Below are 11,067 nucleotides of genomic sequence, written 5' to 3' on the forward strand. Positions count from 1 at the left end.
CAGTTAGCGACGGACCAAATGTTTAGCCAGCCGACAAATTCTGGATATATTCCGGGAAAACAATTTGCGGACTCATCATCTGTGTATTCAAGGTGGCATACGATACAGTAAAACAAAGGAACTGTGGCAGATAATGCTTGAGCGTGGTTTCCCGATAAAACTGATTAAGCTGATTCGTATGATGCTGGATAGGATAAAATCAAGCGTTACAGAAGATCTGATGTGCATAGGAACGGAACCGTCATCACGAGATCTCACATGCTTCTTGACTTCGCGAACGATTTCGACATCATTGGTATTGATCGCAAAGCATTGCAAGAAACAGTGTTACCTTTTAAAAGGGCAGCTGCAAGAATCGGACTGACTATAAACTCTGACAAGACAAGGTACATGGTAGCTGGTAGAGAACGTAGCAGTCGTGTTGGTTTCGAGGTGGAAATCGGTGGGGTACGGTACAACGAATTCATATCTTCAAATAATTACCTTACCGTTCAGACCTTGTTGTCTCTTGCTGCATGCAGAAGCCGTCTCCACTTCACTCGGTCCATTGCTGCTTGTCGCCAGCCTCGCAGTCTTCGAAGAGTTCGCAGGTCGTCCTCTATCTGGTCGATCCACCGTGCTCGCTGTGCGTCCCGTCTTCTTGTTCTTGGAGGGTCGCCTTCAAGAACCATCTTCACCGGGTCGTCGTCCGACATTCTTACGATGTGTTCAGCCCACCGCAAATGTCCTATTTTTGCGGTATGCGCGATGGATGATTCTTCCAGCAGCTGATGCAACTCATGGTTCATTCGCCTGCGTTACGTTCCGTCTTCCATCTGCACGCCACCATAGATAGTACGCAACACCTTTCGATCGAAAACTCCAAGGCGCGTTGGACCTCCACGAACATAGTTCAAGTCTCGTGGCCGTAGAGGACTACCGGTCTAATCAGCGTCTTGTAGATAATCAACTTCGTGCGGCGGCGAATTTTGTTCGACCGGAGCGTCCTCCGGAGTCCAAAGTAGGCACGATTTCCCGCCAAGATCTGTCTCTGAATTTCTCTGCTGGTATCATTGTCGGTGGTTACCAGTTAGCCCAAATACACGAATTCGTCGACCATCTCGAATCCGTCAACGTCCACCGAACTCGGGATGGGAGGTTCACAGTGTCGTCTCTAGAACCTCTTCCTCTCATGTATTTTGTCTTCGAAACGTTGATGGCAAGTCCAATCCTGCTGGTTTCAGCTTTCAGCCTGATGTAAAATCTGTCTCTGAATTTCTCTGCTGGTATCATTGTCGGTGGTTACCAGTTAGCCCAAATACACGAATTCGTCGACCATCTCGAATCCGTCAACGTCCACCGAACTCGGGATGGGAGGTTCACAGTGTCGTCTCTAGAACCTCTTCCCCTCATGTATTTTGTCTTCGAAACGTTGATGGCAAGTCCAATCCTGCTGGTTTCAGCTTTCAGTCTGATGTACGTTTCCGACATCGCCTCAAATTTCCGTGCCATTATGTCAACGTCTTTGGGGAAGCCAAGAAGCTGAACGGACTTCCTGAATATCGTACCACTCGTGTCTATCCCCACTCTCCTTATTACACCTTCTAACACAACGTTGAACAGCAGACACGATAGACCATCACCTTGCCTTAACCCTCTTCGAGATTCAAAGGTACTCGAGAGTGTCCCTGATACTCGAACAACGCACATCACCCGATCCATCGTAGGTTCGACTAATCCTGTTAGCTTATCCGGAAAACCGTACTCGTGCATTATCTGCCATAGCTGATCTCGATCGATTGTGTCATACGCCGATTTGAAATCGATGAACAAATGATGTGTGGACACGTTGTATTCGCGGCACTTCTGCAGAACCTGCCGAATTGCGAATATTTGGTCCGTGGTGGCACGGGAACCCATGAATCTCGCTTGGAAATGCCCTACGAACTCCCTTGCAAATTGTGACAATCGGCGGCAACGAATTTGGGAGAGGACCTAGTAGGTGGCGCTAAGTAGTGTGATCGCGCGGCAGTTGCAGCAATCCAACTTGTCACCCTTTTTGTAGATTGGGCAAACAACACCCTGCATCCACTCCTCCGGAAGAATCTCCTCCTCCCAAATATTGGCGATTACTCAGTGCAGCGCTCTAGCCAGTGTTTCACCACCGTATTTTAATAGCTCGCTGGGTAGTTGATCTATACCGGCAGTTGTTTTGTTGTTTTTCAGCCGACCGATCTGCTCTTTGACTTCTCGGGGCCGGCAGCCTTCTGCGCATTCTCCAAGATCCGTTGCCATACCGCCTTCGTCCTCTGCTGCTTCTTCAAATACTAGTTAAATATGATAACGATGTTAGCCACAAAGGAAAAAGGCACGTTGCTGTTGCGAGCATGGTTTACGTAGTCAGCTAAAAACCAATAGGCTAAGAATGCGCGTAAAACTTGATTTATTCAAATCACTGATACTCCCTGTTGCTCTATACAGCCATGAAGCTTGGCTGTTGAAGGAAGCAGGCTATCGATTACTCGGTTTGTAGAGAAGAATTCTGTGTTCAATACGCGGCAGCACAGTAGAAAATGGAGAATGATGCCAGTTAACGTTATGATCAGAGTATTTTAAACAAAAGAACATAACACATACTGTTGGGAAGGTCATTTCTCGTTCTTTCCAGATCACAGAAATTGAAAATTGGGTAAAAAATGACCAGGCAGAAAAGTTTTTAGCGCTGAAGGTCCCGAAAAACACGATTTTTTTTGCTATGAATCAAAAATGGAAAAGGTAGTCGAAGACAGTCTAAATCCCTAACTACATACGGTGAACGTGCTATTTAAGCCAACATATTCTGATTCCTGATACGTTCCCGTCGGATCTTTGTATATCGTTTCAGTGTGTCATAAATTGAAATACTTACTGAGAGTGCTCAGGAACAGGTTTCTGATTGTAAAGTTAATGTTTTCATTCAATTGAAAATCATTTTTTTCTGACATGGGTTATGATGGCAAAAAAAATTCAGAAAGAGGTATGTTGAACGAAAAAGAATGAAAACCACTGTTCTAAGAAATCAATTTCAGGTAAATTCAATAGATTATCACCAAAATGCATTTGTGATGTAAAACGATAAGCCGGAAATACTTATACGATGCAGCTTACAAACTCAATTTTTGTTTCCAGGTTTTAGTCGCCGTTCATGAATGTTACCGTTTTTCAGTTGATATTTTTCGGTGATAATCAAAACCACAGTTTACCGTTTACGTTTCAGCTTACTTCCCTATTTAATTTCAGCCATCTTCAGAATTATTCACTCAAGTGCGTCTTATCGTCACTGGTGGGAAATCGAAACGTATACGGTAAACTGTGGTTTTGATTAATGATCACCGAAAAATATCAACTGACAAACGGTAACAAACTCAATTTTTCAACAATCATAGACAAAAAGGGTAAAACTTTTGCATGAAGCGAAAGTATGAAAGATACGATTTAAAAATTTAATAATATATAAACAAGTGATGGCTTTACAATGAATATTAATAACAAAATGTTGACAATAAAATGTGAAGAAGTGTGAAGATTTTTATGCAGACATTTTCTAACACTTTTATCATATTTGTTTCATATGAATAGGTGGGAAATAATCGAACTTTTAAAAATTCATTATTGAAGGGGCGGCAAATTTAATTTTTGGCCCCGAGCGGCAAAACACCTCGCGCCGCCATTGAAATCAATACTAATTCACAAAACGAATCAAGTAATGACGAAACTGAAAGCGTATCAGCAACCACACATTCCGCAAACTCCAGTGATAACTACTACATCTGGTGCACCGAGAAACCAATCAATGCCTTCAAAACCCAGCTAATTTTCAAAATCTCAAATATAGAATCCGAAGTTTCAGAAGTTATATTTCCCAACCGTCACCGCACAATAATTCTGAAACAAACTTACACCGAGATAGACATATTCAAATATTCAAAAAATACCTTAACCCTAAAGGAATAAACTGTGTACGAGTTCCTATAGAGCTAAGACAACTGGTTCAGGAAACGTATAAAAAACATTTCGAAACTAATCAAATATACAAAGTTCTAATTTCAGAAGTTATTCTAGAGGACATTAGATTGGAGTCGGAACAAGACGAACTAGTGAAAGCAACCCACGAATTCGCGCACAGAGGGGTAAAAGAAAACAAAGCGCAAATTCTGCAAATGTACTATTTCCCACAGATCGATCGGAAGGTGAGAACGCTAATTGGAACTTGCGACACATGTAAAAAAATACGACAGGAAACCGCCACAATTAATTAAAAAAAAGTACTTTTGGTGAGAAACCATTCGAAAGAATTCACATAGACGTATTCTTTATGAAAGGTATAAAATGGCTGGCGATAGTCGACTCGTTTTCAAAATATGCTAATATAATACCATTAGAAACAAGAACTATCGTTGACATGAAAAAAGCAATAAGCAAGCATATTAGAATATTCGGAAGACCCCAGACTATTGTCAGTGATCAAGAACCTTCATTTACCTCCATTGACTTTGTAGGATTCTCAGACGACCTAGGCATTTTACTGCATCATGCCAGCAATTCCAAATCCAATGGGGTAGCACAGAGATTTCATTCAACAATGATTGAACTCTACAGAACCCTCAGATCTAAATTCCCTAACAAACCTATACTTGAAACCATGAACTTACTGACAGACATTTATAACAACACCATACACTCAGTCACAAAAAGAAAACCAATAGACATTATCTTTAACTCTTCCACCTCCTCTAACGTAGAAGAATTACAAGAGACAGCACACAACCTGCAGTCCACTGTAAAAATACAACTTCAAAAAAATAAACAAAAGCACGAAGAAAAATATGAAAACAAGCAAAACCCACCAGACCTAAACCCAAACGAAATAAAATACGTAAAAATATCGCAGAGGCAGACTAAAGACAAAGACCCTTTCAAAACAGTAAACGTTAAAACCAACGACTTACTTACTTTTAGGGACACAAGCAACGTGAAAATTCATAAAAACCGACTGAAGAAATAATCTCTCAATTTCAGACTACTCTTGACCCAATACGCAACTCCGACAATCCACAAAGACGTGACGAACGATACTGGAATCGTCGTATTTAAACTTGACACAGTGCGAATCAGATTAGGATATGAACGAATAGTTAAGAAGATAAGCTTAGGATCTATAGAAACAAATATTAACCAGATAGAAAAAATAGCCCTAACTTTCAGAACCATAGATCATTTACGCGAAACATTATTAAGAAAAATTGCAATTTCCAAAGATCCAAAGATAAAGATACAGATTAAACAACAAAGCTTAGAAACTCTACAAAATCACGTAAACAAACTCACAGCTAATCAAATGAAACAAATTAAAATTAATACTAGTTTCCAAGATAGGTTGAACAATGTCACAAATACCATTAGGAAAATCAGCTCACAACTATCATTAATCAATAACACACTTAGAGAAGATGCTCTGATGGAACACATAAACCTAATATTCTGCATAGATACTCTAATTCGAGCCCTAGAAGTTTCTAAACAGGACCTCTTGAACAGAAATATACTTTCACGAGAAGACAAGGAGTACATTTTTCAAAAATTAATACAACAGAATATGAAGCTAAATTTTCTAGACGAAATTTTCCAATTTAGTTCAGGAAGTTTAACAATCAGCAAAGATAATATCGTCATCCTAGTGAAGATACCGATACTGGACAGCGACCCATACGAGCTATTAGAAATCCAAGCCATTAACCGGAACCAGACCAAAAACAGCACAGATATGCAACTGGTGGCAAAAAGGCAACATCGCGTAATACCGCAACGCTAAGTTTGTAAAATTTGCGAAGATCCAAACCACTAGAAGACGAATGTATTTTCAAAATTCTTACCCATCAAAGACCAAGATGTCTGTTCAGAAAAACAGACCGAAAAACAAACATCAAAGAAATCAGGAGAGGTATAATATTCATTGACACAAATGCCAAACTAGAAATCTTTAGCTCTTGTGGCGACTCCAAAGTTATATCAGAACCCACAGTTATAGAGACAGAGAACTGCACCGTAAACATCCTGAATTACACTTTCCACAGCGAGACACAATTTGCATCAAAAGAGAAGTATTTGGTGCCAACTTACAATAAACCACCCGAAATAGAGCACAATACCTACGACGAAATCGAAGACATCAAAATCGACAACCTGGATTATCTGAAAGAAATACAGTTAACTACAGATCTGCACCAGAGAATAACGATAGTCGGAGGTACAATTATTTGCTTGATCATAATCATTACAAGTCTTTTCTTCCTAGCAATCTTCAGCAGGAGAATAAAAGCTATTCGAGCAAAGGACACCACAGAAAGACCGCACGTCGATCTCGAGAGCCCTGAAGATGAGTTAAACAAAGTCAAACAGAAGGCAATAAGATTCAGTAAGCTGCCAGTCCTGAATTTTACAAAAGGTCAACCGAGGACGGTCAACATTCTTGGTGGGGAGGAGTTATGAAATACCGGACCCACTTCACCGACAGCAACGGTAAAGAACCCGCACAGCAACAGCCAAACGCCCCATCGATCGACTCATGCAATAACGCTCTCTCGGGGGGTGATAGACTGCCATATTTGGAGAAAAAAATTGTCAACCGTTACAGAGTTATTAAACTTTTTGTGTAAAAAACTTATTTGTCTTAAAATACCTATAACTTTAAAAGTATACTTTGTATTTTAAATATTTCAGTTCCATTCGAAAAGTGAGAAAATTTCCTATTGAATAGTGTTCTAAGTAATTAATTTTAATTACTTTTTAGCTGTAAAGTAGTTAAAAGTTAGTGTTTTTGAGGAGGTTTTTGCTAATTTTCTCGAAATAATGAAGTATGATTATAGCAATATCCATTATCCAAAAGTTGGGTTTTAGGACAATTCATAAATTGTTCTTGGACGTCATATTTCTATCTTTTCTCATTTCTTTGTAATTTCATTACTATACTTTTCCTGTAACCCACTTGCAAGTGCTTAAAAGACAAATCTAAAAATATGCTTTATATCGTTATTTACAAGATTTCATTGGAAAGCTGAGAAAATGTCCTATCAGTGTATGTACAAATATCTTTTAGTTAAGTGTACTAAATGATTTTTTACTAACGAAATAACTCAAAATTTGTGTTTTTTGGAGTTTTTTAATTATTCTAATTATTAATCAACAAAATTTATCGTTACTATTGTTCATTTGAATTAATTTGCCACGTAATGTTCTCTATAACTTTTTATTTGACACTTTGTCTATATCTCTTTTCATTTTGCTGCTATTTAATAGTTAACACAGCATGAGCTCGCCAAAAATGTAGTGGGTTCGAAATCGTTATTTTTGCATATGAAACGATGTGATAAAAACGATTTTGCGTCGAAACCAAAAGAGATAATTGAATGGAGTCAAAGAAAGAACTGTAGAACTTGCTGAGATGCATTATTTCCATGATAATAATGGTGATGTTTATTATTTACTATTAAAAGAAAATTAACGAAAATGCTAATAATAGCACTAACTTTAAACGAATTTACTTTTAAAAGAATACTAAATTCACTTAACTGAAAGGTATTAATACATTTTTCACTGTAAAATTTTCCTGGCTTTCGAATAAAAAGAAAAAAAGTACAATAAGTGCCATAATTTTTCAATTAGAGCTGGTACTAGTGAAAATGAGATAAAAATATCCAAGTTGAATAACCCAAAATCGTGAAAATAAGAAAAGGTAAGTGTATCATGTCAAAGAACGAATTAAGCAGCTCATCAATCTGAATTATTAAAATGATGAGGTTAACTATTAGGATTTTCAAGAAATGAACGAAAAATCGTTCAAAATTGTTTAATTTTCAATAAATTACTTTGAAAAGGCTACTTAAACTCATTAGCTGAAACATGTGAGGGCATCACTCAATGCGAAATTTTCTCACCTTTCGAATGGAACTAAAACATTTAAAATACAAAGTATACTTTTAAAGTTAGAGGTATTTTAAGACAAATAAGTTTTTTCACAAAAAGTTCAATAACTCTGTAACGGTTGAGATTTGATGGTATGTGTAGAACAATTTTTTCTCCAAATATGGCAGTCTATCACCCCCCGAGAGATTTTTAACCATGAACCAAACACCCTGTATATATATATATATATATATATATATATATATATATATATATATATATATATATATATATATATATATATATATATATATATATATATATATATATATATATATATATATATATATATATATATATATATATATATATATATATATATATATATATATATATATATATATATATATATATATATATATATATATATATATATATATATATATATATATATATATATATATATATATATATATATATATATATATATATATATATATATATATATATATATATATATATATATATATATATATATATATATATATATATATATATATATATATATATATATATATATATATATATATATATATATATATATATATATATATATATATATATATATATATATATATATATATATATATATATATATATATATATTAGGGTGGGGCAAAATGATCGTTTTTTCAGCACAGCACTTTGGTTCCTTTTGGGGTCCCATACAACTGTGCAAAATTTGGGGTCGATTGGTGTTGACCCGGCGTAGCGCATTGCGTTTGAAATTTGTATGGAGATTAGTATGGGAAAACCTACATTTTTGCATTTTTAATTCTACAGACTACCATGTATGCCAACAAATAGATAGTGTAGTCCAGGATATGCTGAACAACTTTGCCGAAGGATGTATAGTGTTAGAATGTCTCTAAACCAAGTTATAGCTGTTCAAAGTTTGATACATCGAATTAAATGCCAATTCTCATTTTTATTGCCAACACTGCCGGTGTACCAATGGTATTTCATATAGCATTCCAAAATAACATTATATATATTAGTTTTAACACATTGGTATGTTTGGATGAATTATTCAAAAGCCTTAGCTCAATTTCATGAGCGTAAGTAGTTGAGCAATAGGACGTAGTGAGGGTTGAGGGGGGATGGGGGGGGACTTTAATATGTAGAAATTTGAACTGAAATGTTGTCGAGTTGGAATGTTCAGATGAATTATTTCAAAACAATTACACAATGTCCTACGCATAATAGTAACGATGAAATAAAACATACTGTATCCCTTTTCCTTGACTTTTATCAATAGAAGTTGCGTTACAGACTGAATTAACTGATGTCGAGTTGATGCTGTGTTCGGTTGATGTGGCTATGATTACGTTTTTCCATATAACAATGCCCCACCCTAATATATAAATAGCCAAGTAACAATTTTGGTTATATTGAAGTTTTATAGCGTTTAATAAAACTAATATTTAAAACCGCCCATGCTAACTTTATGGTCTTATGTACTTCCTGGAGGCTGCTATAAACCCATGTTATAACAAATTGGCCCAGTTTTATTGTAATCAGTAGAACTTGTTATGCAAACTATCATAGGAGTAATAGTTTTATTACAGTTCTATTCTACTCTTTAGATGTGATATTAAACCAACAGCATAAAACCTTCTCCTGACCTAGCAGTGTGGAAAACCACTATATGAGCGCTATTTAACCATCATAAATCTGTAAAGTCTTCCTGAAGAAGTCCATAAAACTTCGTATGCTATCCATGTTAGAACATTCAGTTTTAAACTGAATTTTTACACTGATTAGATGTATTCAATAAAATTTTATCGTGGTTTGATCCCTTAACATCGCATGATGCCAATCATCGAACAAAATGCCATATTGTAAGATATACATTTTTTTCATATAGTGATTAAAAGAATTTTATTATTGTTCATAACACACCCATGCGTGGTTGAAGGCATGCCGTTAAGGATTTATGGTGAAACATCATGAAAGAGCAACGCAAAATAAATGCGCCCCATGAATTCTACTAAAAAGAGCATTCGGTAATATTTTTCTGCAAATATTGAAACAACACTTAACCAAGTTTTAGTAAAAAATGTTAAATGTTTTGTTAAAAAGTGCAGATTCTTTCAAAAAAATTTCTTAAAACGTTTGATTCCACCCTTGATACGAACAAGAAGGCGTATATTTGAGAAATTTTACTTCGCAATTTGCTATTTTTGCTTCAAGGCGACATTTTTTTTAATAAAACTTGGTATACTTGAATAATTCTTTCATAAGACAATTCCTCCTAAAACGGTCATAGCTGAGCAATTCATATAGCAAGCGTGTTTATCATGGCACTTCTGCATCTATGTTGAGAGTGACAAGTTTTATGCTGGACTAAATCACAGCTTGCTGGTTTTGATTATTTTGACAGTGACTTTGTCCAAGATGGTAAATGGAAGGTGGGGGTTTTTACTATGTAACGGTGCGGTTGTCAAGCTTCAGTAGCGCAATAGATTGAAATACACACACTGAATACTCGCCATCTCTATAGTGTGTTCACCATTTACTGTCAGTGTCATTCCAATCGAGCACGAGATTTGTCAATAGTCCTCATTCGATAAAGATTCGCAGATATTTTCTTTAAATTATGTTCCGAAATCTAGGGACAGATCTTGAGATGCTTTTTTAAAAATCTACGAAATTAAACATTTACTTTACATCGAAATAGGAATTTGAAATGCATTTTGCGTTGCGTGTAAGACGTCAAAGCCCTGCCACAAACTAATTCTACTCCAACAAAGTTTCGAACGAAGTAGATCAGCGTAAGACGTTTGTTGAACAAATGTTTCGGCAAAAGAGTGAAAGTTGATGCAATAATGGAAATGAAATGCGTTTTTTTTTCAAATTGGATTCAAATTTGTTATGCATTTCTAGAGTGATCTGACCCTAGACCGAAATGCATTTGTATGAGCTTATTGTTTATAGTACTAAAACGAAGATGGGCTTCCTTTTTTGTAATATAATGTGAGAAGTGGTTCTTAAAATTGTTGCAACAGCTGTTTTTGTCGGCAAAGTCAATTTTTGTAAACAGCCAAAAAACAAATCATTGCAACCCTCTCGTGATTGACAACTGCA

Source organism: Topomyia yanbarensis, chromosome 2 (assembly GCF_030247195.1).
Source record: "Topomyia yanbarensis strain Yona2022 chromosome 2, ASM3024719v1, whole genome shotgun sequence".
Classification (NCBI taxonomy): domain Eukaryota; kingdom Metazoa; phylum Arthropoda; class Insecta; order Diptera; family Culicidae; genus Topomyia; species Topomyia yanbarensis.